This window comes from Hyposmocoma kahamanoa, unplaced genomic scaffold (genome assembly GCF_003589595.1).
Source record: "Hyposmocoma kahamanoa isolate Upper Pololo Valley unplaced genomic scaffold, ASM358959v1 100021, whole genome shotgun sequence".
Lineage (NCBI taxonomy): Eukaryota > Metazoa > Arthropoda > Insecta > Lepidoptera > Cosmopterigidae > Hyposmocoma > Hyposmocoma kahamanoa.
The window spans coordinates 14,556,889-14,583,041 of NW_020653200.1; the positions used below are offsets into that span (position 1 = coordinate 14,556,889).

Consider the following 26,153-nt stretch of genomic DNA (forward strand, 5'->3'; position numbering starts at 1 on the left):
GTTAATTCATAATTTGGATTTTATCTTAATTGTTGAATTTACATACAATGTTGACTAAGTAGTACAACGTTGATAAAATTCATACACAGGTTTTAAGAGTTATTACGTAGATAATCACTTTTTTCATCTTCGCTACTTAGCTCAATTTCTTCGCTCGATTCCGAATCAAGAGTCTCGTCTTCAGTTTGTAGACTTTCGTCGTCATCGCTAGAATCTACAGCATCATCTAAGGACTGATTATTTGATATCCCGCTAATACTCTCCAATATCTGAATATTTAACATTCCATTGGATTTAGGCAGAACTTTGCTCTTTTCTTTGCTTAAATATACCCACATCTCGTTCTCCCTCCCATTATCTATTACAATTGATTTAGTCTTTTCTATTTTGTTTTCAATGACGTCATCAAGACTACTTATAACCAAGGCCTTTTGCAAGGACCTTTTGACCGTCAAGTTTTGTATTTTTTGCTCCTTCATGTTTTTATTGAAAAAAGAAAATGTATGTAAGTTGGGAAAATATTCAACTAAGAAAACCGTGAACAAAACGAGTAATGTAATCGCCATTACACATTGTCTTCACATGAAATGAACTAACATTCAGCATCGTCATCGTTTTCCTGTACATCCACCTCTCCAGCCTGTTCAGAAAACTTGCGTAAAACGTTTAAACCATTGCTCGCCTTGGTTATAATGTTTTGAGTATGCTTGGTTACTGTTTCCGATACCGAGTCGGTAACATTTTGTACTATTTGTCTTGGCGACCCACCAGATGTAGAGCCAAGATTATTTGCATCTGCCTCCGTCTTATCTTCGTATCGTTACATACAACAAAAACATTTACCAAACAACAAATTTATAAAGAAAAGAATACATAAAACATTTAAGTAAGCAATTACAATAATGATACAAACCTGCCTTGTTTATTGGTAATAGCACTCAATGCACTTGCAATTTTATTAACGTAGAATTTGTCTTTTAATTCATTAATAAATTCATCCATGTCTGTAATAGTACTGTAGGAAATAGATGGAGGTACAAAGGTATGGTCTATATTTGGTATATATTTCCCTTGAGGATTCCGAATAAGAACTAAATAAATATGCCCATCATATTATTATAAAGGAATTTGTTATACGCTCCACCGAATCCATTTCGGCAGAAATAAAGTGAAGATATTCTTCTTCTTCTTTTAAATGTTATGGCTCCATCGAAATAATTAATGATTAGGCCAATGTCAAGTAAAAATAACTATGTACGGTAGTTTAATATTATTATAAAAATTATACAAAAAAATGGCGATTTCGCCAATGTCCTGTGAAGATATTGGAAAAATTTACTACGTTTTTTTATTATGACTTTCGCGAACGTAGTTTGACAATGAAGATCAAGTCAGTAGTGATGTATTTTGGTTCGTAGCAAATGATGTCTTGTTAAGATACGATGTCACAGGCATGCCCATTTTATGTCAGCTAAATTTTAATGTTACATAATAAAAGTTTATTTTCTTAATGCGTTGACAAAAGGATATTAATTCAAAGCAATTTGAATACTTTGATTAAATATGCATTTTGACAAAATACACTCAACACTGTTCGTCAATCCAACGACATCAAAACGAGATAACTTGTATGTTTACGTACCTCCCACTTTCTCAAAAAAATATATTAATCATAGAAAAAACCTAATAACATGCTAAAGATAAACAAATTATATTTAGCGGCGCTTTTCGCTCTCATGGTGATTTTGCAATTGTCAGAATGAGACATTCATATTTGACAGTAACTACATCAAAACTTTACGTTGTACCCATTTTCATTAAGTTAGGGTTAGGGAGCATACTATCGATAAATATGCTAGCAATTATTGTTAAAAGCTCAAAAGTTTTCCTGTACGATATAAGGATGTAGTCACCACGTTCCGACTACATATCCAAACTACTTGCCCACAGCTATTTTCCTGTTCAGATGTACTCGTAAGAGATGTACTAGGCACTAACTAAGCCCAAAAAGCATATTTTTCTACTTTACTTCAACCGCGCTTAACTCTTAAGTCGATTAACAAGAAGAACGTTCTTCACCCTACCTAGGGCAACTGAATTTCATTCCTTGCTCAAGCTTCCTTCATAGGGTCTATTTGAATCATTTACACTTTACACATACATTAATTACGTATAAGTTACAGAAAACATCGTAATAAATACCAGTTGAGTAAATTCAAAATTCAAATTCAAATACAAATTCAAAATAATCTTTATTTCATAGGTAAGGATTATTACACTTGAAATTGTCACAGTGGTTAAACTCTACCGCTCATTCGTAAGGCAGATTCCTCTGAGAAGAACGAGCAAGAAACTCTAGGGGTTGCTCTTTGTTAATAACGTTTGTATACATTCAACATTTACAATATATTTTTTTTATTTGAAACATCAGAGATCGAGACTACCTCTAACGGGTTACTACCACGGATTTTTGTCATCCAAGTACGCAGAAGTTGTACCTTTAGTATAAAGATTTTGTTTCACTATAGTTTTAAACCTCGTGAAAGTCAAATTTTGTATATCATCCGGAATCTTGTTATAGAAGCGTATACATTGCCCCTTAAATGATTTTTTGACTTTGTGAAGACGACTATCAAGAAAAGCTAGTTTATTTTTATTCCTCGTATTAATGTTATGTCTGTCACTATTTTTCATAAAGAAATTACTATTCCTTTTAACATAAATTACATTTTCATAAATGTACTGTGGTACATTAGGCTAGTGTAAGAATGTTAATTTCCTTAAACTTTTCTCTCAAAGATACTTTGGGGCCCAGATTATAAATTGCCCTAACTGCACGTTTCTGCAGGACAAAGATTCTATTGATATCGGCGGCATTACCCCAAAGCAAAATGCCGTATGTCATTAGACTGTGAAAGTAGCTGAAGTAAACCAATCTAGCGGTTTCGAAGTCTGAAAGTTTCCTTATTTTTTTAATCGCGTACACTGCAGAGCCGAACCGTTTTGATAACTTACTTATATGGGGACCCCATTGCAGTTTAACATCTAACGTTATACCTAGAAATACAACTGTATCCATAAGATTCAATTTTTCGTTTCTAACTACAATGTTTGTAACCGTCTCTCTAACATTGGGTAATGTAAATTTCACACAATTTGTTTTTTTCTCTTTAAGGAGTAGGTTATTAACAGCAAACCAATCAATTACTTAAGATATACGAGTAGCATTGTTCACATCGTCGTAGGAACATTGGTGCCTTTTTACTTTAAATAATAAGGAAGTATCATCAGCAAACAATGCTATCTCATGTTATGGAGGGTATAACCCTCCATAAGGCTAGGTAAGTCATTAATATAAACTAAAAACAAAAATGACCTAGAATTGAACCTTGAGGGACACCCATGCTAATTGCAGACCCTGATGATCTCGTACCGTTAACATCGACCCTCTGTACCCTACCACGCAAATACGATTTAAGAAGGTTGAGATCACGTCCCGCCACACCATAATGGCGAAATTTCCTGACCAGTGTATCATTGTGCACACAATCAAAAGCCTTGGAAAGGTCACATAATTACCATTAGCATCACGTAAGACTTCCCATGCATCAAATATATGATTAATCAACTCGACACCAGCATCGGTTGTAGAACGACCCCGAGTGAAACCAAACTGTTTAGGAGACATTAAGTTATTACTATAAAAATGTGCACACATCTGATTTAGAATATTTTTTTCAAATATTTTACTGGGAGTTGGTAGTAGTGATAGAGTAAAGTTTTACTTTGCTTCATGACGTCAGGAAAGACGCCATCATCAACACATTTATTAAAGACTAAGTAAGACGCAATACAATCAACTATAGAACTAATTACTCTGACTGAAAGGCCATCAAGATCAGCAGTATTTTTTATGTTTATAGACTTAAAGGCTTTAACAATGTCGTTTGGAAATACATGACGGAACCTTAAATTAGTGATACTAACTGCATTATTTTCTTTTAGTAAGGATTCAGCGGTTAAGTAGGCGAAATTGCAATGTCAGTAAAAAAAATTCAAATATTTTAGCAACTTCTGCGTCTGTGTTTACAATTTTGTCATTTAAATCTTAGTTGAAAATCTAAGTTACGAGGTTTGACCCTTCCAGTTTTGCTGTTTACAATATTCCAAGTCGTTTTTAATACATTCGTGCTGCTTTTAATTTTATTATTTATAAACGTTGCTTTGGCTGCAACATAAGCACGTTTAAAAATTTTCGAATATTTCCTAACAAAATCATTAAAACTGTTACTAGTGTTATAAGTCCTTGCATCGTAAAGATCATATAGCCTTTGTCTACTTTTGTGAATTCCCACAGTCGCCTAATCAAAAAATTTCAATTAATTATTAAGTTATGATTTTGGACTTAAAAACATTATCACGTTCACTTTTCACTATGTTGAAAACTGAATTATACAATTTAGTGGGATCGTTAACGTACGGAATGTCAGTTAGTTTAAGCATTACGTTATTTCTATAAGCTTTAAGTCGACCATTATTTATCAGAACACATGTGGTACTCTTTTTTTGGCATTTTGTCAACAGTTATATTAAAAGTGGCCAATTGACCGCAGTGATCAGAAGTTAATTTATTTATAATAGACTTATTACTAGGTACGGCGTTAGTATAAATGTTGTCTAAACAAGTGGCAGTAGTAGAAGTTATTCTAGTAGGCACCAAGAAAAGATTCACAAGATTATAACATTGGAAAAATGATATGAGCCTACTGCTAGCACTGGAATCTTCTAATAAGTTAACATTGAAGTCACCACAAACAACAATATATTTCTTTGGATTATTTAATTTGCCTAAAACTTCATCTAACCTTCTTTCTAATAGTTCGTAAGATGAATGAGGGGGTCTGTACACGCTTAATATAACAAGCCGTTCAAGCTCTATGGAGGATATCTCTATAGTCCGCTCAATAATTAGGCTCACAATCATGTACGTTCTTTAAATTTTAAATTATTTTTAATAAGAATTAAAGAGCCGCCATGAATAGCTTTTTCTCTGCTGAACGAACTACGCACCTGGTGACTGTTGCAGCTAAACATGAACTGATGTTTTGATAGAAAGTGGTGCTCAGTAATACAAAGAATATCAATATTATTACAGTTAATAAATAATTCTATTTCTAACCCTTTGCCTTTCATGCCTTGAATATTTTGGTGCACCAGGATTAATAATACAATTTATTTTATTTCTGTGTGTTTTAGGTTGGTTTTTTACTGTCATTGTGTTGCAAGAATATCTCTCCGTTGTCTTATTAATTAATTTAAATAATTACAAATTGCATTATTTTCAGCAGATTGATTATTGTCAGTAAACTGACCTATGTCAACGGACTGCTCAATAGAAGCAGCCGGTCTGGTAGCCAACAATTTGGCTGAATTATTAATATAATTTTTTTTTTTTTTTTTTTTATAAAATATAGGTGCGCATTTGACCTCCATCTCACCTGATGGAAAGTGACGATGAGGTCGACGATGGAGCATGCACACCTAAATAATGCCTATTCACTCTCGCCTTGAAAAGGTCCAAGTTATAACGTTCAGGGAACAAGTCTGCAGGCAGGGAATTCCACTCCATAGCCGTTCGCCATATAAATGTGGAAGCGTAACGCTTCGTGCGAATCTTTGGAATATCCACAACATAGGGGTGGAACCCAAGCCTACGCCTAGTCCCCCGGTGATGGAAAGGGGAAGGCGGAATTAAATCATGTAATTCCAACGCACACTCTCCGTGATATATCCTGTAAAATACCGATAAGCAGGCAACTTTACGGCGGTGTTCAAGGCTCTGCAGCTTCGCCTCCACTAATTCCGAGTCACCTATAAGCCTCTTGGCACGGTTGTCAATTGAATCCAAAGTGGCCAGTTGATATGTCGCAGAGCCATCCCAAAGGTGGCAGCAGTACTCCATGCACGATCGGACTTGTGCTTGGTACAGCTGGAGCAACTGTCCCGGTGTAAAGTACCGCCTCACCCTGGAAAGGATCCCAAGCTTCCTTGCTGCATTTTTGGCCGTGGATTCAATGTATCTGCCGAAGTTCAAATTGGACGACAGGTCCATTCCAAGTAGCTGGAGACAATCGGCTATCGGTATGGATATATCACGAAAAGTCGGAGTCAGCTCAAAGGGACTCCGTTTTGTGGAGAATAGACACGCCTGCGTTTTGGTAGCGTTAAATTTGACAAGATTGGCATTGCCCCAATCGGAGACTGCCTGGAGTGTCAAATCTAAACGGCTAACCATGGACTCTCGACAAGACTGGATTTCCTCTCCACTGACCCTTGCATTGGTCAAGTACCTATCTACAACTGTGCTGTCATCAGCATACGCAAAGGTACCTGGAATTAACATATCATTGATATGCAGCAGAAAGAGAGTTGCAGACAGTACGGAACCCTGAGGAACTCCGGCATCTATCGCCATATGTTCGGAAGAGTAGCCTTCTAAGACCACTCGAATCGAACGTTCGCTCAAGAAATCCGAGATCCAATTGCAAAGGTCAGTGGGAAGCCCATAAGAGGGAAGCTTGCTTAAAAGGCTTGCGTGCCAGACCCTGTCAAAGGCTTTAGAAATGTCCAAAGACACTGCAAGTGCTTCGCCTTGCTTTTCTATAGCCTCGCTCCATATGTGACAGGCATACACAAGAAGATCCCCAGTAGATCGCCCTCGTCGGAATCCGTACTGGCGATCACTGAGGAGATCGTTGTCTTCAAGGTACGATAGGAGACGGTTGTTAAGTACACGTTCCATAGTCTTGCAGAGTATGGAAGTGACTGAGATAGGTCTATAGTTGACAGGGTCAGCTCTGCTTCCCTTTTTTGGTACAGGTTGCACGTTTGCAAGCTTCCACGACCTGGGAACTACACCAGTCTCAAGTGAGAGGCGGTACAGGCGTGTGAGAACAGGAGACAACTCAGGTGCACAGTTACGCAGGACTATTGCTGGAATTCCATCTGGCCCGCTAGCTTTATTCACGTCTAGATTTCGCAGAGTTCTAAGTACCTCTTTTTGGCGTATGCGAACTGGCGCCATAGTGCAGCCAGCCTGAGGTAAAGTAGGTGGTAGGGTCCCTGCGGCATCTAGACGCGAATTTTCTGCAAAGAGTGAGGCAAAGAGATTCGCCTTCTCTTCCGCAGTATGAGCCAGCGAACCATCCGGCCTCAGCAGAGGTGGCAAAGATGGGCGACAAAAGTTCGATTCGACCGCTTTGGCCAGGGACCAAAAGGATTTGCTGCCTGCTGGATAAGAGGCAAGCTTGGCTCCTATGCGGCGCACATGGTCGAACTTGGCCCTACGTAACATGCTTTTGCACTTCTTGGCGGCCTTATTAAAAGCTTTCTTCATGTTCTGAGTACTCGGAGTTTTGCGTAGTCGAGCATCTGCCCAAGCTTGGTACGCGGACTGTTTACGTGCTTCAGCACAACTACAATTAGCGTTAAACCATGGACGAGCTTGGGGTCCATTGGGTACATCAGAGTATGGAATGTAATACTCCATACCCAAACGCAAGACCTCGACTACAGCATCAGCACAGCTCGACGAGTCTCCTGAAGTAAAGCACGCCTGCCAGGGATATGACGCAAAGAAATGGCGCATTTCGTCCCAATCTGCTAACTTGTATCGCCACACCCGTCTCATACCACTAGGGCCCTGATCGGGTGGGGAGTATACGGATACAGTTTTCACCAGACAATGGTCGGAAGTACCCAGTGGGGCCTCCACAACCACAGAGTATCGGTCCGGATCAGTTGTCAGCAGAAGGTCCAAGCAATTAGCCGTATGGGATTCAACATCTGGTATCCTAGTGGCGCCACTGACAAGCTGGGATAAGCTTAGCGTTAACGCAAGTTTACGCGTCTCTCTCCCAGCGTGATCGGTCTTCTGGTATGGGAACAACCATTCTTGATGGTGTGCATTAAAGTCCCCCAGAATGACTAGTTGCGCCGCTGGGTACCTATGCTGAATCTCATCAGACGTCTCACTTAGATATTGGAACATCTTGGTCGTCTCCTGATCTCCACTGTGCGATCGGTAAACACAGCAGTACACTATTTGTGTAACTCCTGTGTCAACCAGAAGCCATAAAATTGAAAAACTCGGTGCCTCAAGGTTCTTGAGACGCTTGACACAGATGTCATCGCGAACGTACACACAGACTCCGGCACGAGGTACGAACCTGTGCTCCAGAGTATACCCGGGGTAGCTGAGGTACGCTGCGTCAGTCGGACATCTGATCTGCGTCTCTGTGAGGAACAGCAGCTGCGGTTTGTCGGTTTCAAGGTGGTAGTGGACCGAATCGAGATTTGAGTGCAGACCTCGGATGTTAGTGAGGTGCACTTTTAGTGGGAGGACGTGCAACCGCTGTGTATACTTTTTTCCATTTTTAAAGTTTTTCATAATCTGTTTTGGAGAAGTGAATAGGCAGGAGGAAGGCAGTTGAACGAGGCACTGCGTCGTGTTCAACCAAGCAGCAGACTCATACTGCCACACGAGGTTACAATCGGCTTGGAGACCGCGGGGACGCCCGAACCCCCCCGGAGATGGCCACCTGGTCCTCCCTTCCGGTCGCCAACCGGCAAGGTGGAGCATTCCGGGATTTTTCGTTGGGTGGCGGGGCAGCCTTTCACGGGTGGCTTTCCCGCTACTTGGGCCCCCAACTTCCCACGGTCGGCCAGCGGTGCACCGTGCTTCGGATCCCGCTAGCCTCCAGAACCGAGTGCTCAGTGTGGCAGTACAAGCAGCTACAACTCGCCGTCAGACGCAATGCAACTGTTCAGACCCGACCTCCAAATGGCAACTCCCGAACACGAGTCGGAACACGGTAAAAACCATTTGGCGACTCGACTGCGTCGGGAGGGTGGTGACTAGCCACGGCCGAAGCCTACCACCAGTAGTTATTGCTCTTTAGCACCACCCAGGGGTCACTTGTAGGGTCTCAAGGGTAAACCTACGGAAGCGAGCAACATCAACCCCCAAAATAATATGATAGCAACTCTGCTATCTGTCTCCTAAAATAACTAGTAAGATAATACCTATCTTTAGTCAAATACAAATATTTACTAATAAAATTATTAGTATCCATAAAATGAAATTTACTATAATGAAATGTCAAGCTGTGTAATGTTCTATTTAAGTTATGCCTCAAATTATTTTCACTTGTTGTGAGGCTATTGCTGAAGGGAAAAGCTAATAAAATAATATCTTTTATTGTAATTAAATTATTTAATTGTGAAAAATATTGTATTAAATCTTTTTTATTACATTGTCCTCTTCTGCCAATTAAAATTATTAATGAAGTGTCTTGGTCAAATTTAGTTACAAAATACTGTCTAATATTTTACAGTATGTTGCACCTGGCATGCAAATATTTGTTAATTTTGTTCCTAGGTGGTTAAGTTGCAAACCTACATTTTTACCCATTTCATCACTATACATAACAAATTTTTTTTGAATTTCATTTGAACTAGTTATTGACAAAGAGGTATTTTTTGATTCTAAAAAAGATTCCTGCAATAACAATAAGGAGGGATGAGTGACACACACAGACATGGAAGAATTGTGGTTTTATTTCTTTGCAATTGCAAACTCGATTATTGGTTAAAGACCCAAATCTGTCATTATTATATTTACATAAATTGTCCATAGCCTGTGTGTGCTCCTTAATCTCCTGTTGAGCAGTTTCATATTTCTGTGTTATTAATTTTAATGAATTTGTTACACTATGTAATTCTGCCTGGAGGCGCTGTGTGTCACATTCATAGCTAAGCCTATTTTTCTCAAGATTTTGAGTACAATCACTCAATTCATTCAACAATCTCTGACGTTCTTTTCTTAATGATATATTTTTAGAAAATGCTGCATTTTTCTTTAATAATTTGTTTGTGCTGGATATGTATTTATTAATTTCAACATATTTTTTAATTTTTTTTACTTCAATTTAAAGTTAAAGCCGTTGAATTAAATGAATGACTTTCACAAGTCAGATCAATGGTGATTGATTCTGAACAGGAGGGTCGTACAGCACATACCATTGACTCAACATTTTGAACAGATTGAGTCAACTATGACATAAAGCATCTCAGTCTGGAGCAAATTCGTAGTGGATTTTGATGTTCAACTATATTCATTTACGTAGTTGTTTTTATCTTTAGATAATCTAAAATGAAACGATGACGCTAGAGTAATAAGGAACACTAACCCGTATAATTTGCTATCGATAATATTATTTTTCTTATTAAATATCAGTGATGACGATTACATCAGAGTTACACATTACCTTTTGGAATAAATAGAGTGGTATTCATCATATTTAATACCAACTCCGAGTAATCATACAATTACTATTTACCAGAGGAAGCTAATGTTTTCACTTTAGGAATGAAACTATTTCACTTTAATTTTCTTTTCTTGCCGTGCGAGATTAACATTATTAGTAACGTACCTGCAAATATGACTTAAACTTATGTGAAAACAAATACAATTTTACATCTAAAATATTTTCATCGCAAAAGAATTAATTACACGCTCAAATTAAGTAAAGTAAATTTAATACATCGTTAGCAACCCCGTTGCGCGTTGCTATGGGCAACTGCCCACATAGGCGACTAACGTGGTGGTGGCGGCATAGGTATATTTAATTTAGCAGCGTGAAATGGCTACAGTAGAAACCAAATTTAATAATTTCCTGGTAAACTTCATGAAGTATTGCAACTCCGTTACTTTTCTGTTCTATTTGTAGAAAAAGAACAAGTCGGTCTATGGACAGACTAAGACCATACTACCCCATAGAGGATGGAGGTTTCCATAGTCTAAGTACTACCCTTAGACTATGTTTTATCCATCCTGTAAGATACTACCTCGTTTTCGGTTTCAGATAAATTACTTTTTTTTGGTACTGTTTTTTCCACTGGAAAAGGCAAAGGCACTATTGCGCTATACAGCCAAGACTGAGAGTAATCTCTTTCTAGTATTCCATTACAAGACTTAAATATCTTCGATAGTGCCTCTCACGAAATAATATAAAATTGTATAACATTCTTGATTTTTAAGGAGATCTAATGTTTTCAGGGGTTTTGTATAATTCAAGAAAGTTATCGATTTATTGTTTTGTAGAGACGTAGCTTAGACAATTTTTCTTAAAAAAATATCGTTGCGTATATTTTGTATGAACTCGTTCACACATGTCCGTGTCCGGGCCGACGCCAAGACGGGCCCGCAGTTCATACAAACTAGCACGCCCCGTCCACGTCTCAGGCACGGCCCAGATATGTGTGGATAGTCCTTTAACCCTTAGACTATGGAAAATATAGGACATGTTATGTTGACACATATAAATCAGACGTTATATGTATATGACGCATTTCGACGTCGAAAACATAAACATGTTATTGTCTTTAACTATTGCGTGCCGTCTTAAGCCAAAAGTGATAGCATTACATTGGTATGTGTCAAACACGAGAATCGAAAATACGTAACGTCATTTTAAATGCCATCTGTGTACATATTATCGATATTCTGTTATTAAAATAATTCACTACGAGGATTTTATTATTTTATTATTATTATTATTATTACTATTATTACTATTTCAAGTTTACCTAGAAATAAAAAAAGAATAAAGAATAAGTAGAAGTAGAAGTAGAAGTCATATATTGAATCAAAGATCATCTTCATTTATTCGCTTCATTTTGAAGAGTCAATTTTCAACATAACTTTGAATGTAACTAGATTACATGATAATGCAATTCCATCATTAGGTTTATATTATAATTTTATATTTAAGTTAGATTAAACACGACCGTTTTACTAGGCATTCTCAGTTCCTGAAAACGAAATTATCCACTAGTTTTCGATGTTTTCCCACTGACAACTCTAATTACTAAATATTCTTATTATATAAAACCAGCAATTCAAAGACCATATTGGTCTAACGTTACCGGGTGAAGGCCAATACCAACGTATAGACAGCCTATTTGCCTTGCCTTGCCTTACCATCATTCCGTGTAACTCGCCTAGCTAACCGAGTGAAGGCGAGCGCTAACGTGTACAGAAATCGTTTGACGTGACTTGTCACTACTCGCAGTCGCTCGTGATTACTTGCTAGTCAATTCTAACACTGTATCTTGTTACATCTCCTGTTATACCATGTTTTAAGCAAATAAACGTATGATAATAATATTATTATTGATAATATTACTACTTTCATTTCTTTCCAAAATTAAATGGAAGTATTAAAGATTCACGTAAATCAGTCACTGATATTAATTCTATACCAATGCACAAACACAAAGAACTTTACACTATTTGGAATCTGTTTAAAAATTTCTCTATGGAAATTAGAATCTTGAGGTTGTAAATGTGTAGGATTTATATTTTAATGTTTCCTCTTTTTTATATACTCTCAAATTACAAATATAATTTTTTTTAAGATTTGAGTATTTATAAACGCAAAACAATAAATTCAAAATTTCATGTGACATTCCCGGATATTCTCATAATAACCTAAAATATTCCCAAATGGAACATTGATCTACTTTAATTAAATGTTTGTATGTCGATAATGACTTATCGATAGATTGTGGTACGCACTAAAGAAATCCGCCATTTGTTTAGGTATGCACATTGACTTACAATTATAGGTATGCACGTCTATTTTTGTTTAGGTATGCACGTTCATTCAGTAGTTAGGGCAGCTCCTTTTTTTTATTTTTTTCCAACCTCTGAACTTTCACCCCTTTAGACGTCAACAATAGAGACTTTATTACGTTCCACAGTAGATAATAAAAACACTTTGAAAGTGGCTAAAACGCTTACCGCGAAGAGCCAAGGGAAATAAGAAGAAAAAAATTATACTTTTAACGTAAACGGAGACTTTTAAGATGGAAAGTTGACGAGATGAAGATGATATAATTAATCTGATGGCACTTACGCAAATTTTAATTTATAGTCGGCAACATTAGAATAGTGGGACAAAATATACTATAATATATATTTGTAACCAGAATTTATCTATCCTCATCCAACCAACCTATTTGGTAGTAGTTGGAAACTGTAATGTAATCGCGTGCTTACTAGAGGGCGCCTGGGTGTTGACTGCACCCGGGCGCTACATAGGGTAGCGCCGGCGCTGAATTCGACACTGATTTTGCAATAAACATTATAAACAATGTTCCTTGCTTGAAATCGAAGCAGTAATTTCGACGTTATTGCAGCGAAACAGTTAATATTTTATTATTTTTTCTTAATGGTGGTCACTAGGCTTGGGCCAGTGTCAGTTTCGAAGTATGTTACCAGTCATTTCCGGTCAAAAACGCCAACTGCTGTTGTGAAAACAAAATAGTTACTTTCACATTGACTTACAATTATATGGACGTCGAATCCGCGCTAAAAAGTGTCCGCACTTGTAAGGCGCTAAAATCGTATACAGAGCGCCAAACTCCGCTTTAGTCTTCATTTGTTCGACTGACAGCGCGATACTGCGATGACATTACAATTTAAATTTCGAATAGGTTGACTTGGGACATTTTTTCGTGGTTTTTGTATTAGACCCGTCGTCCATTTATTTGTAAGTCAATGTACTTTCAAGAGAAATTAGTTACTGTAGACAGCCAATCGACACGATAAACACAAGCTATAGGACGAACAAGTCGTGTAGCATTAAGCGACACGCCTGTCCGCAACGGAACCCGGGATTTATGCTACACAAATTTAATTATTTTTGATAAGCAACCAGTCCCGGTATCACACTATACTCGCATTCGGGCTCATTCGGTTTTCGTTGCAACTTTGAACCGACCTCGGCTTCAGATGCTACAAACCCATCCATTCAAAACCGAAACAGTAATGCTCACTTTAATTACTGCTTGGAGGCAGAAATAGGTAAGGTGGTAGTACTCCCTGTAGGAATTTTTCACAAGACGCTCTACTGCTACTGCACACTTTCTGAAAAGTTCCCAATTAATAATACAATCATTGCAGAAACATTTTTACTTCGATTCCATAGGGATTCGGTACATGGAAAAACTTATTTCGCATAATCTGGTGTTTGTACTGGAGTATAATTCGTCATATATTAATCAAATACATTGCATTACTTATATATATTCTTTATTGCGCCAAAATACATCAGAAAACTGCGCTATCAACCTATAATAATATAATAATAATCATTTTTTGTTCCATAAGCCTTACATTAGGTACAGGTTAGACTTATATTAAAGTAAGTACCAAGTATTACATGTTTCTTGGGGAAAGGCTGGTGCTTATAACGTACAGCCGCTGACTAAAATAGAATACTCTGAGCTTTAGCCAGCAGCTACAGTAGGTAGGTACAAAAAGACCGAATATGTACATCTAGAGGCTACTAACAGTACTTATGTGCTTGAATTTATGGTACTATACAATAGAGTGCCAGGGTACAAGATACAAATTTTAATAACAAATTCCAGGAGTTAAATGTATAAAATACAGGAGTTAAATGTATATAATAATAAAATTTAATACGATACTAATACATTGGCAACGACATAATGCCTGTATATGTGTGATCATTTGAGCACTATGTGAATGTGCATAATAGTTTGTGAGTGTGTGTGAGTGGTGTATGTGTGTGTGTGGTGTGTGTAAGCGTGTGTGAGTATGCGGAACGAATGTTGGGGTTGGTTAGTGGTTGTTTTATTTTAATAGATGTGTGGAAAACAGCGGTTCACGCAACCTGTTGAAGGAGAGCTTCTGTTTCTTCGTAGTTAAGGTTTTGCCGCCAAGTTGATACTATGCTCTTACATCTGGTTTTGGGAAGAGAATGAATATTTAGTTTCCGGTGGATGGAGTTGTAAAGGAAAGGCCCAAGGAAACAGAAGAATCTATGGCTGAAGCTGGTGTGATAATGGCGGGATTCTGCGACCAAGTGGTTTCTTCGTATGTTATCAGTAGAGTATGGGGTTTTAGAGTGTTGTAGGAGAACAGTACATACAATGTACAACTGGCGTACTGTAAGGACTTCGCAATGTTGGTAGAGGGAATGTGTGGGGAAGAGTCTATGATTAAAAGTGCATACTTTAAGTAAAGCTCGCTGAGCTCGCTCCAGAACAATAAAGTGTGTTTTCACAGCACCACCCCAAGTGGTGATACAATAGGTCAGTACTGATTGGCATAGAGCAAGATAGACCATTTTGAGGATGGAAGGGTCAGCGACGTGTCGAAGGTGTTTGAAGACGAAGATTAATTTGCGTACTCTATTTGCAAGTAGACTAATATAAGCTTTAAAAGATAAATTACTGTCTAACTCAATTCCCAGGTACTTAACTTTATCCGTTTTCTCAAGTTGGGGGCAAAAACAGGGGACGTTGGAGCATTTGGGAGAGTGAGCAGTGATTACGTGTTTGGTAGGAATTGGAAGGTTACGGTTAATTATTGAAAATGTTATATATTTTGTTTTTGATGTATTGAGGGTGAGCATATTACAGTTTAACCATTTCATGACCCTATCTAACCCAAACTGTGCGGTAGAGAATACCTCATCCCATGTATCTCCAGAAAAGTACAGACCCGTGTCGTCTGCAAAAGCAGTTAGGTGACCTCCAGGAATGGGCAAATTGCACAGGTCGTTAACGTAGACGAGAAATAGGGTAGGTCCCACTATGCTTCCCTGGGGAACTCCGTAGCTGATGCAGAGGTCATCACTTATGTTATGATCTATGATAACTCGTTGGGTTCTGCCGGTGAGGTAACTTTGAAACAGAGAAAGTTGAGCACCGCGTATGCCAAGTGATTCTAATTTAGTCAGTAAAATTGGATGTGATACAGTGTCGAAGGCCTTTTTTAGATCAAGGAAAATTGCCAAACTTTTCTTTCTATTGTCAAGGTCTTGGACAATCGAGTTGGTAAAGTTAAGTACTGCTTGAGCAGTGGATCTTCCCACCCGGAAACCGTACTGGTTATCACTTAACAGGTCTTTGGTTTTACCTTTTCTTGAAGGAAGCGATCGACGGACTAGATTGCATGTGAGAAGGGAGTCTGTTCCACAACTGCGCTGCTCGAGAAGAAAACGACTTACTTATAATATAATCAAAATTGTTAAAAAAAAGGTTTTATGGTTTGTCTGACTACCATTTATAAATTAATCACTTGGAAGTGGTAATGGGCTGGCGCGCACTCATTAATCGTAAAATGGATTCAGCTTAATCTGGAGAACAGCTGCGGCATTGGCTCGTTTGCGACTTAAACTAAGCTCCTAATAACGAGTTTATATAGTTACAGCAGTTCGAATTTTAGGCTACAATACCTGCGCTATTTTTGCATCGAACACTGGCCATAGTCTGTGTTTTCTAAGATGGAGTAAAATGACAGTTCATTGCGCAAAAGTGACGCCCTCTTGTACGCATCTAGCGATTGCTTGATAATATACAATATTCAATTGATAAATATTCTATCGATTATCAATTGAATATTGGTTACGCTTATGCGATAAATAGCCCAATTGTTTCATTTGAATCATCATCGTTGATCATCGGCAGGCATCGCCAACTTATGGGCACAGGTTCATTTAATTTGTCATACACTACATTTAGAACTATACCTATTAAAAATACAATGAGGAGACATATTTTAAAGTTTGTCATTTCACTTTGTACATATAAATTACTAATCCCAGCCGAATCATTGTAAATATGTATAATAAAAATTGAGTTCGATGCTAGTAGTCCAATTGTCAAAATAAGAATAAAGAAGGCAATAATGCAATTAGTAATCAGTAGAACGTCGTAACATTCACAATTCTAACATTATTAGCAATTTTGTACCTTCTTTCACAATCTATCTATAAAACTGTCAACAAGAACAACTTGACTATTTAAAATTTTATGAAAACTAGCAACCCTGCAAATCTCATTTTACTCCGTCTTTAATAGACAAACCATAATCTATCGTAATCGACAACCTTTTGCGAAGTAATTATGCCCTAAATAACATTAAAACAAATGTATCTTTATTCTTAATAAAAAAAAGCGTCCAATGGCACGCTGGACTCGCTTAGTGGAAAATTAACGGAGGGTCTATTTATATGAAAGAGAGATTAACAAGTTTCATCTAACAGAAAGTATTCGTGGTCGTAAGATATTCAAACTTTGTAACATTTGAAATCTTATAAAATGTCATTACATAATACATATTTGATTCAAGTTAAATTAAACTATACTGCACTTCGTTTTTTTAACATTAGAAATAAGCTAAACAAAGGAGCAGGGTGTGTAAACATTTTTATTCAGAAATTTATAACAAAAATTGAATAATTGTCATCTTTCTAGATCATAAGCAATAAAAAAGGAATTGTGAATAGACCTGCAGTCATTACTTGACAGGTCTTACTTAGTTGGTTGATCTTGTTGTTGAGCTTAAAGTCAATAAACAGTCTACTATAGTTGTGATAACGTCCGTATGCAACATAGTTCACTTTGCCTATTATATGGTACATGGTACTACTAATGACCTTTTCATTAGCTCTAGAGGTGGGTGATAAATAACGTCACGATGATAAAATCACGATGATCCGCCGTCAAACAGTATCACCGTGACTCGTTCCGAAGGAACGACGTTCCAAAGTCACATAGGTGTTCCTCCGTTCCAATAGCTATCCCCGTCACTCACATCACGACATACGTATTTGATACAATGTCCGATCTCCGTTCCGTGGTGACTGAGCGCGCCACTCGTTGTAGTTATCTTCAAATCGGGCCATTTCGGAGATAGGAGTGAATGAAATAGGATGACTTTCTTTGCTAACTCACAAGAGTCGTAGGTACTTATTACTACTAAAAAAGGCGGATGAAAAAAATCTGCAGCAGTTATTATAAACCTATTTATGAACAAAGTAAAATATTTTTGTATATTTGTTTTATTATAGGAAGAGTTGGTATTTTATACTTATGTATAATCTACTTTGTGTATTCTACTAGAAATATAATTACATTACACTTTATTGCTATTTTTAACAATCCAAAGATTCGCATTAAATAAGTAACAAACAAAATTACATTAAATACAAAATCAAATTTTTGAATATAATTGAAACATATTAGAAAGGGAGTAAAAACTTAAATCTTTCTATAAAAAACGGCTATAAGTATTAGAAAGAAGCCGCTGGCTAAAACAGTATATCGTGATGTAAGTTATAGGCGTGACAAGGTCACGGAAGTAACAGTCGTGACAAAATTACGATGATTTATCACTGTGATTTTTTTGGAACCGGAACGACAGTCACGGCGATAAAAATGTAACGCTATTCCCCATGTCTAATTAGCTCGAGTATGGACGAATAAAGGCTATGGGTATAAAAATGACTGTTCTGAAATAAATAACTTCGTCATTACAAAGTAATTTAGGCTTCCACAAATACTCAAACTCAAATTATTAACCATAGTTTTTTTACTAAACATTTGGTTGACTTCCGATTTTGGCGTGTGCATTGACTTACAAATAAAATGAAAATGTGAAAGACTTCTTGTCGTGGAACACGGCCACGTTAATTTAGTCATAATAATAAAATCGTAATAATATACGTTTAAAAATACGTTTGTTTTCTGCCTGTGCTACTCTGTCTTTTATTGTACAATACTTAATATGACTAATTACAAATATTATAAATAACTTCCTAAATGCCCAGTCCTGGATTTATAAATAGGCCGTATAGGCCGCGGCCTAGGGGCGGCAGCGTCCTAGGGGCGGCAGATTTCAGTGGAGACAAAAGTCAAACATGTTCACTGGGTTTCTCACGGTTTTTATACCTCTCACTGTTAATGACTAATTCATTAGTTTTTTAACATTAAGGGCTTCTTTACTACAAATGGAATATTATTATTTTAGAAAGGTATGTACATGAGGCGGCGGAAACAAAGTGGCCTACAATCATAAAAAATATAAATCCGGCTCTGTAAATTCCTCATTATTTAATAATTTAATTTAAGTATATGCAAAATTTATATTTTGGGGTAAATTTTTTTAAGTAGAGTTTTAATGGCTTTGGCATAATGCCATACAGCCTAATTATTATTATTAAGATGGATATGCGTTTCCGTGAAATAAAAGAAATATTTTTGGCAGTTATCGAATGCGTTTACATTCCGTGATATCGTTCTCGATAAAGAAAACCTCACCAATGTTAAAAAAACGAATATTGTATTAAAATAAAGATATTGTACAAAAAAAGCAAATTGCAGAGACTGAATGTCCATTATTCCTTTTTAGGCTCTATAACATAACACAACATAAAAAATACCTAGGGTGTATATATATATATACGTAATTTAAAGTCTTGAAAGGCTGCTAAGAGAACTAAGACTAAGCTATAAAATATTTACTAATGAGTATAATGTGAACGATTTTCACCACAAGTATTTACTGTTTACGTTTACTTTAAAACATGACAGAACTAAAAGGATGTTGTAATAATATTATCCCTCTGATCCAAAAATACGAATACAAAAAGCAACGTCGGAAATTCACACCATTGCGTTTTTGACGAAAACAAACGCAACACGATTGTCACTGATGATTTAGTTTTCAAATACTTATGATCGTTTATGGCAAACTTTTATTTATTACTGACTTGTAAACGGGTTTATACGAGTTCCTTTTTAAGTTACCGTGAAAACGATGATTGCCTAGTGGCAACTATACAGTAGGTAACAGTTGCAAGAAAACTAGTTTGGAAAAAAAATGGATATTTTATGAATGGGACGTCTTGCGCAAGCGACATTCTGCGAAAAAAACATACTGAGAAATGGACGTTTTGCACCAGTAGACATTTTTCGTAGTAGACGTTTTACATGTGGATAACGGCCTCGATCGTCGAATACAGAGAAAAACGAAGATATTTTCTATATTTCCTTTTCGGCGAAAGAGTGATCACTTTTCCCATTTATATCAAGTAGTGGCTTAAGACAAGATATAAAGTATAAAAGAGATTGTTGACTGCCCGGGTGTGTGAATACGTACATCCACTAATGGTGGTTGTACAGGCGGGTTTCTAATTCGCTGTGTTTGTACGCCCGTAATGAAAATACAACAAAGACACGTGCTATTGTTTGCGCAAGTACCTATTCCTGTAGCGGCAAGGGACAGGGCTGCGGGCAACGGGGGGTGACCGGGAAACTTCTAACCGCTCTTGATACATGATCAAACATTTGGCTAAATTATTGTTGGAAACAATGCGTCATCTCTTTGGTAAATTAACTATATTATGTTACGGGTATTGTCAAGCACTCCGATAACCCTTCTGAGTAAAGTCTGAAAATTAAGAAAATTCAGAATTTACCTGTGTGTCATTAGGATAAATTTCAGTTTACTCACTGATACCATACGTCCCTTTCCATAATTTTGAATTAAAATCTTTTGGATCGCTTCAATTAACAGGTGGCACTCATTGACTTGGTGGCACTAGTTTATTTAATAGCTTAAAGTTTTTAAAGTTATGGTTTTAAAGTAATACATATTATTTAGTGGAAAATATGAATAATAAATTAAATATCCAAATTTTTAATGCTCATTTATAATTTGACTTGATTACCTAACCCGTAATTATTTTTTTTGGGTAGCGGCTATTTGATTTTCTGTATTTACGATACGTTCAATAAAAAAAGTAGCTAACGTGAACATAATTGGAAAAAAAATATTTATATTTTTATATAAAAGACAATCAACTTTGTCCCTATCTGGTAAAATCAAAAGGTATTAGAATTAGCACCCAGAACACAGAACTAAACTGCAACACCGTTTTTGCTGTGACATTAATACACAATCTGTATTTATACACAACTTATGATACAAGTAAATAAATCGATATTGTAAAAGCTTTGTTTTCACAAAGTTTTATCAATAAGTAATTAATAATAATTATAACCCATTGCTGTTGGTCGTAAAAAGCTTTGATTCGCGGCCTGTTCCTTGTCATTCATAATTGATTTTTCGCGGCAGTTATTTTGTTTCCAAATGGAATCACTTAGTAAGTCGTACCACGTAGTACTTAATTCTCGCGGAAGATGCGCGACGTGATTTTTGGCTCGTATCTAGTTTGTACGTTACACAATTCACAATAAAGTTCATTACGCTATGTATACAACATTGTTACAAAAATTCGCTTCCATTCCGTTCCGCCGCAATATAAATTGAGCCTTACAGGGTTAACCGAAACACCCGCGTAACCGCCCATCCTGGAACCCTCGGCTAAAGAAACCCAAATCTGCAGGATTTTCGGTATTTGTTGTCTACTTAGTTTTTATTCTTTATATAAGGCGAAAACTGCGTTAAAATACACCTACTATTGATATTCTGGAGAACTAATAATAATCAAATCTCTAACTAATATTAGTTACTATTATTAGTTCTGTCGGTTGATAATTATGTCGTCGTATTCAATTCAAAATCCAATAAAACTCATCAATGAATTCAAAATGAATCCGAACATTTTCTTTTTCTATTGTACCTAATAGTCACTACACTCAAAATAGGCGCCTTGTCGTCGAGTTGCGGATACTAGCCCGTTGCACCAAGTACCAAGTGCCAAGTAGTCACTACTAGAATGTCATGAAGTTTATATGGATGTTTGTCTTGTAATTAGATATTTTGCTGTTTATCCACACCACCGAATGGAGCAGCCCCCCATTGTTAGAGATATTATCTTTATACCACAGACATATATCTATATAAATTGATAAATACAGTACTTTTGGAATATACGGAGATGTACACACAGGTCAGTTGTTGGCGCTGTACTATTTCAGCTTTCAAATTTGTGATTTCAGCACAAACGAGAGTTGATATTTAAGTTATATAAGGTCCATTTGCCTGATGAGTTGCCATGGATGGATGACCCTTATTTCGTTTCTATTTCTGGTTATATACTTGATGATATGGATACAGAAGAAAAATATTTGTCCATGATAAGGCTTACCCCCTTCAGAGATATTCGTCTTTTATAATGCTTTCTGAACAAACTTTTTTATGATATCATGTGACGAGACTAACAAGTCGTGCGCCTGGTGGAAAGCGACACGGCTACCCATAACATTTGCAGTGATTAGATGAGCATTAGTACTGAGACTAATTCACCCAGAGATACAAAGTAGTTTACCAGCGCGCTTAGCCGAAAACGGGAACGTATATGCTCATATTTTTATTAGCAGTAGAGCTCCGTGTGAAAGAGTTCGTCCAGGGTAGTACTGCCACTTATTTATTTCTGCCGCCAAGCACTAATGTGAGCATTACTGCGTTCCGGTTTGGAAGGGTAGGGCTGCTGGTGAAATTACAGGCACATGGGACTTGTCAACTTATGTCTCAAGGGTGACGGGCGCAGTGACAGTGCCCCTCAGATCTTTGCGATTTAAAGCTCTGAGTGGCACTGCAATTCAAACATACTCAATTAAGAAGTGAAGTAATGTCACCGAAAATAATTGAATATCATGGTAGTGAAATATCGTGAATCCAATAAATTTAAAAATACCCAATTAAGTTTATTTTATATTATGTTATTTACTTAACTAAGTATATTTTAAGAAAATAAATTCAATACTTATTTGAAATTATTTATCAAAGTTGTGAAGCTGTCACATAGGTTTCCATAGTCTAATTTGACACCCATAATGCTGATTTCTTCTAGTATCCCTAACTATCAGTCATAACATCGGAAAAAGATGTTCCACATATAGAGCTACATAGAGTTGTTATAACAACCAAATAATAATTAATTACTGTTTTGAATTCCGGATTCCCGGAAATGGTTATCCGCATCGTAGGACAAAACTACTGACCTAGGAAGTCGAAGTTGGATTTTAAAGTAATTCTAATAGTGCCATGTAAAGAATGCAGTAGATACCTTTTACCAAAGCAGAGAATAAAAAAGTAACGAGAAAGGTCACTCTCCAACCCTCCCTAGCTTTAGATATCGCATATTGACGGTCACATTGACGGAACGACGATATTTGTTATTGGAACTTAAGAAAAAAAAAATTAAAATAGTACAGTACAGTAGTATATACCTACAGTACAATAGTACAGTAGTAAAAATATTAAGTAAGTTGAAAATTACAGCCGAGGCGATATTGCTAACCCGAGCCGTAGGCGAGGGCTATAAGAAAGCAGAGGCTGTAATTTTCAAAGCGCACGTATATTATACGACGTTTTATAACATATTTGCGAGGAAATAAATAAGACTCTGACTTTCTTAAACGAATAAATCTTTAATTACTTAATTAAATTTTTATTGAATTGATATTCAATTATTTTTTGTGAAATTACTCCACTACTTTGTTATAATTATTAATACAAAGATCGAACACTCAGAAAAAACACTCAGAAAAAATTCCTTCGATCCGGTCGGATTCGAACCGACGTCTTCTTGCGTACCGTGCCAGACGCTATTTTCATATTACATATTATTCATTTCTTGGTCTTTCATTTCTTGAAAGACCAAGTACAAAGACACGACGCAAGCACATAGAAAAATTCGTGAGGTCCGTTGGTTCGTTCCGTGGCTTAGTTGGTATAGCGTCTGACACGGTATGCAAGAAGACGTCGGTTCGAATCCGACCGGATCGAAGGAATTTTTTCTGAGTGTTTTTTCTGAGTGTTCGATCTTTGCCTTAATTACTTGTTAAAGCAGTTATAGAAATTTGAACAATTTTTAAAAGTGATTGTTACGTTGCCACTTGGCATTTTTAATGTTGTCAAGTTATTATTATTAGTTACAATCTCCCCAGTCTCTCTCTCACTCTCATGAGTGAAAGTAGGAGAAACGAGACCACAGAGTTCTGCAGTCGGTGGCGGCGGCGGAGGCGGTTGCGACTGCGGCGACGATGGTGAATGTACGCGTGTGTGCTCGTAAATGGTTGAAAGTCAACACTTGACTCCAAATTTATGTTCCTTGTAATGCGAGAGCTAATTTCTTCTTTATTTCTTATCGAGTCTTCTATGTATCCTTCGGCTACATTGCTTGACCGCCATCCTCCGTGGCGTTTTAGTGTCAATAAGTCCGCACCTGAATCGGCGAGCAATGTAGCCGAGGACCTTCTGAAACTGTGCCCTGTGTATTCATGTGCTTGAGGCAAATTTAAGAAAGTGGCAATTTCTTTCGGCATTGCTCCCAATTTATTAATGCCAATGGGTTGGTTAGTGCATCTTCCATTTTGGTAATTTTGAAAAAATCTGTTGGAATTAGCTTTTGTTGAACGAAGCGCTTCGTATTTCTTCACTACGTCGTAAAAAGGCCCCTGTATTGTGAACGACCTTGGAATTTTATTTTTTGTGTTTTTGACCTGGACAAGAAGAACCCGCCCATGGTTCTCGACATCATTAGTTGTTATGTTTGCCAACTCTTGACGTCTACATGCACCATTTATACCGAATATTAATACAACCTGAAAAGACATAAAAAGAACGTATAAACACCTATATTGTAAAGAAATGTGAAAAAGTGAAAGAAATTAATAACAATAATTTAGTTTCAACTGACCTTTGTTGCCAAATATCGCCAATCCGGAGTTTCTTTTAGGAACTTCTTGATATTGTCAGCCGAAAATACTTTCGACTTTTTACTTACATGGCCATCTGAGCGTCTTTTTAGAAATGCTATCAAGTTGGAGTATGACTTGATATCAATACCATGGTTTGTTTTCATAGTGCTTTTTATCATTGAATAGTAGCACCACAATGAGCTTGACTTATATTTTTGAGAAAGTTCCATGAAATAGGCTAAAAACACATTTTGTGAAAATGAATTTGCGTCTATGCTTGTTTTCCATATGATGAAATTTTGATACGCTTGTAAGTATCTATCGGTCGATTTTTCAGGTAAGAGGCTTAGAGTAGCCTTTTTCCATTGACTTACAATTATATGGACGTCGGGTCCGCGCTAAAAAGTGTCCGCACTTGTAAGGCGCTAAAATCGTATACAGAGCGCCAAACTCCGCTTTAGTCTTCATTTGTTTTACTGACAGCGCGATACTGCGATGACAGTACAATTTAAATTTCGAATAGGTTGACTTGGGACATTTTTTTCGTGGTTTTTGTATTAGACCCGTCGTCCATTTATTTGTAAGTCAATGCCTTTTTCGCTGCGTAAAGCCTTGTGGCGGTGTCAAATTAATAAATTCATCAATACTTGACGACATTTTCAAATAAAAACAATACAGCGAAAAGAAAAAGCGCGCGAAATAATTTTTACTTTTCCACAAATTAGCCATGCGCGCGCATCAACGTTTTTTTTAGGCAAAGGTATAAAAATAGCCAGTATTACTAATAAAGTAAATTAATATTTTTGTGTTTTTGTTACAGATAAATGGTTGTAATTTATTGTCAAAATTAATTAAATGAAAGAATTAAATGTTTATTTACTACATTTTATCTCCCAAAGTTAATTTTATTTATAAAATATTGACCACTTTTCTAACATAAAAACTCTTTGCAAAGATTTAAAAAGTATCGTTCATTTTTAGACGGAGCATCTTAAAAAACCGTGCATGTTACTGTATTAAAAAAAAACTCGTGCGTTTTACATTACAATAACGCACTTGTGCGTTTTACATTACAATAACGCACAAGTGCGTAATGAAATACATTACGATATTGAAATTGGTGTGATTTCAGCCACTTTACGAGCAAATATGTTATAAATTTTATTTACGAAGGGATTTTTGCATGAGAATCGTTATGATCGAGCTCTAATAATATTTTATTTCTTTTCAAAAACACAGTATAACAGATGTTCATAAATTTGAGCCACTAGCAGGAATGTCATATTTTAAAAGGAAAATATTCACACTAGATTATTTTAACACTTTCTAGAAAAAAACCTGTTGAACGTTTAAACAAGATGAAAAAGTGCCATTTTTGATGGCCTTCCTAAATAAAATAAAGTTTCTTTCATCCGGAAATCTTGAATTCGAAAATATTAGGTATATACGATATAATATATTAAATGTTATATACTCGATGATTAAATACAAGGATAAGTAATAAATGCTTCAGACGTCATGTTTGAGTGGTATTATTTTATTTTATTTTTTTTTATTTATTAAGCATTGGCTTCAAGGCCATCAGCTTAAAAAGATAACTA

General features: G+C 36.5%; 1 protein-coding gene and 1 long non-coding RNA gene across 2 annotated transcripts in view; one reads left to right on the forward strand and one right to left on the reverse strand.

Moving 5' to 3' along the window:
- LOC113226061 (discoidin domain-containing receptor 2-like) overlaps window positions 1-26,153 on the forward strand; it is a 100,622-nt gene that overhangs the window by 73,248 nt on the left and 1,221 nt on the right. The window lies entirely within an intron of this gene.
- On the reverse strand, window positions 705-1,227 carry LOC113226485. The gene is made up of 2 exons (XR_003310113.1): window positions 914-1,227; window positions 705-810 (listed from the first exon to the last, which is right to left on the reverse strand). It is a non-coding gene; the product is annotated as an uncharacterized LOC113226485 (long non-coding RNA).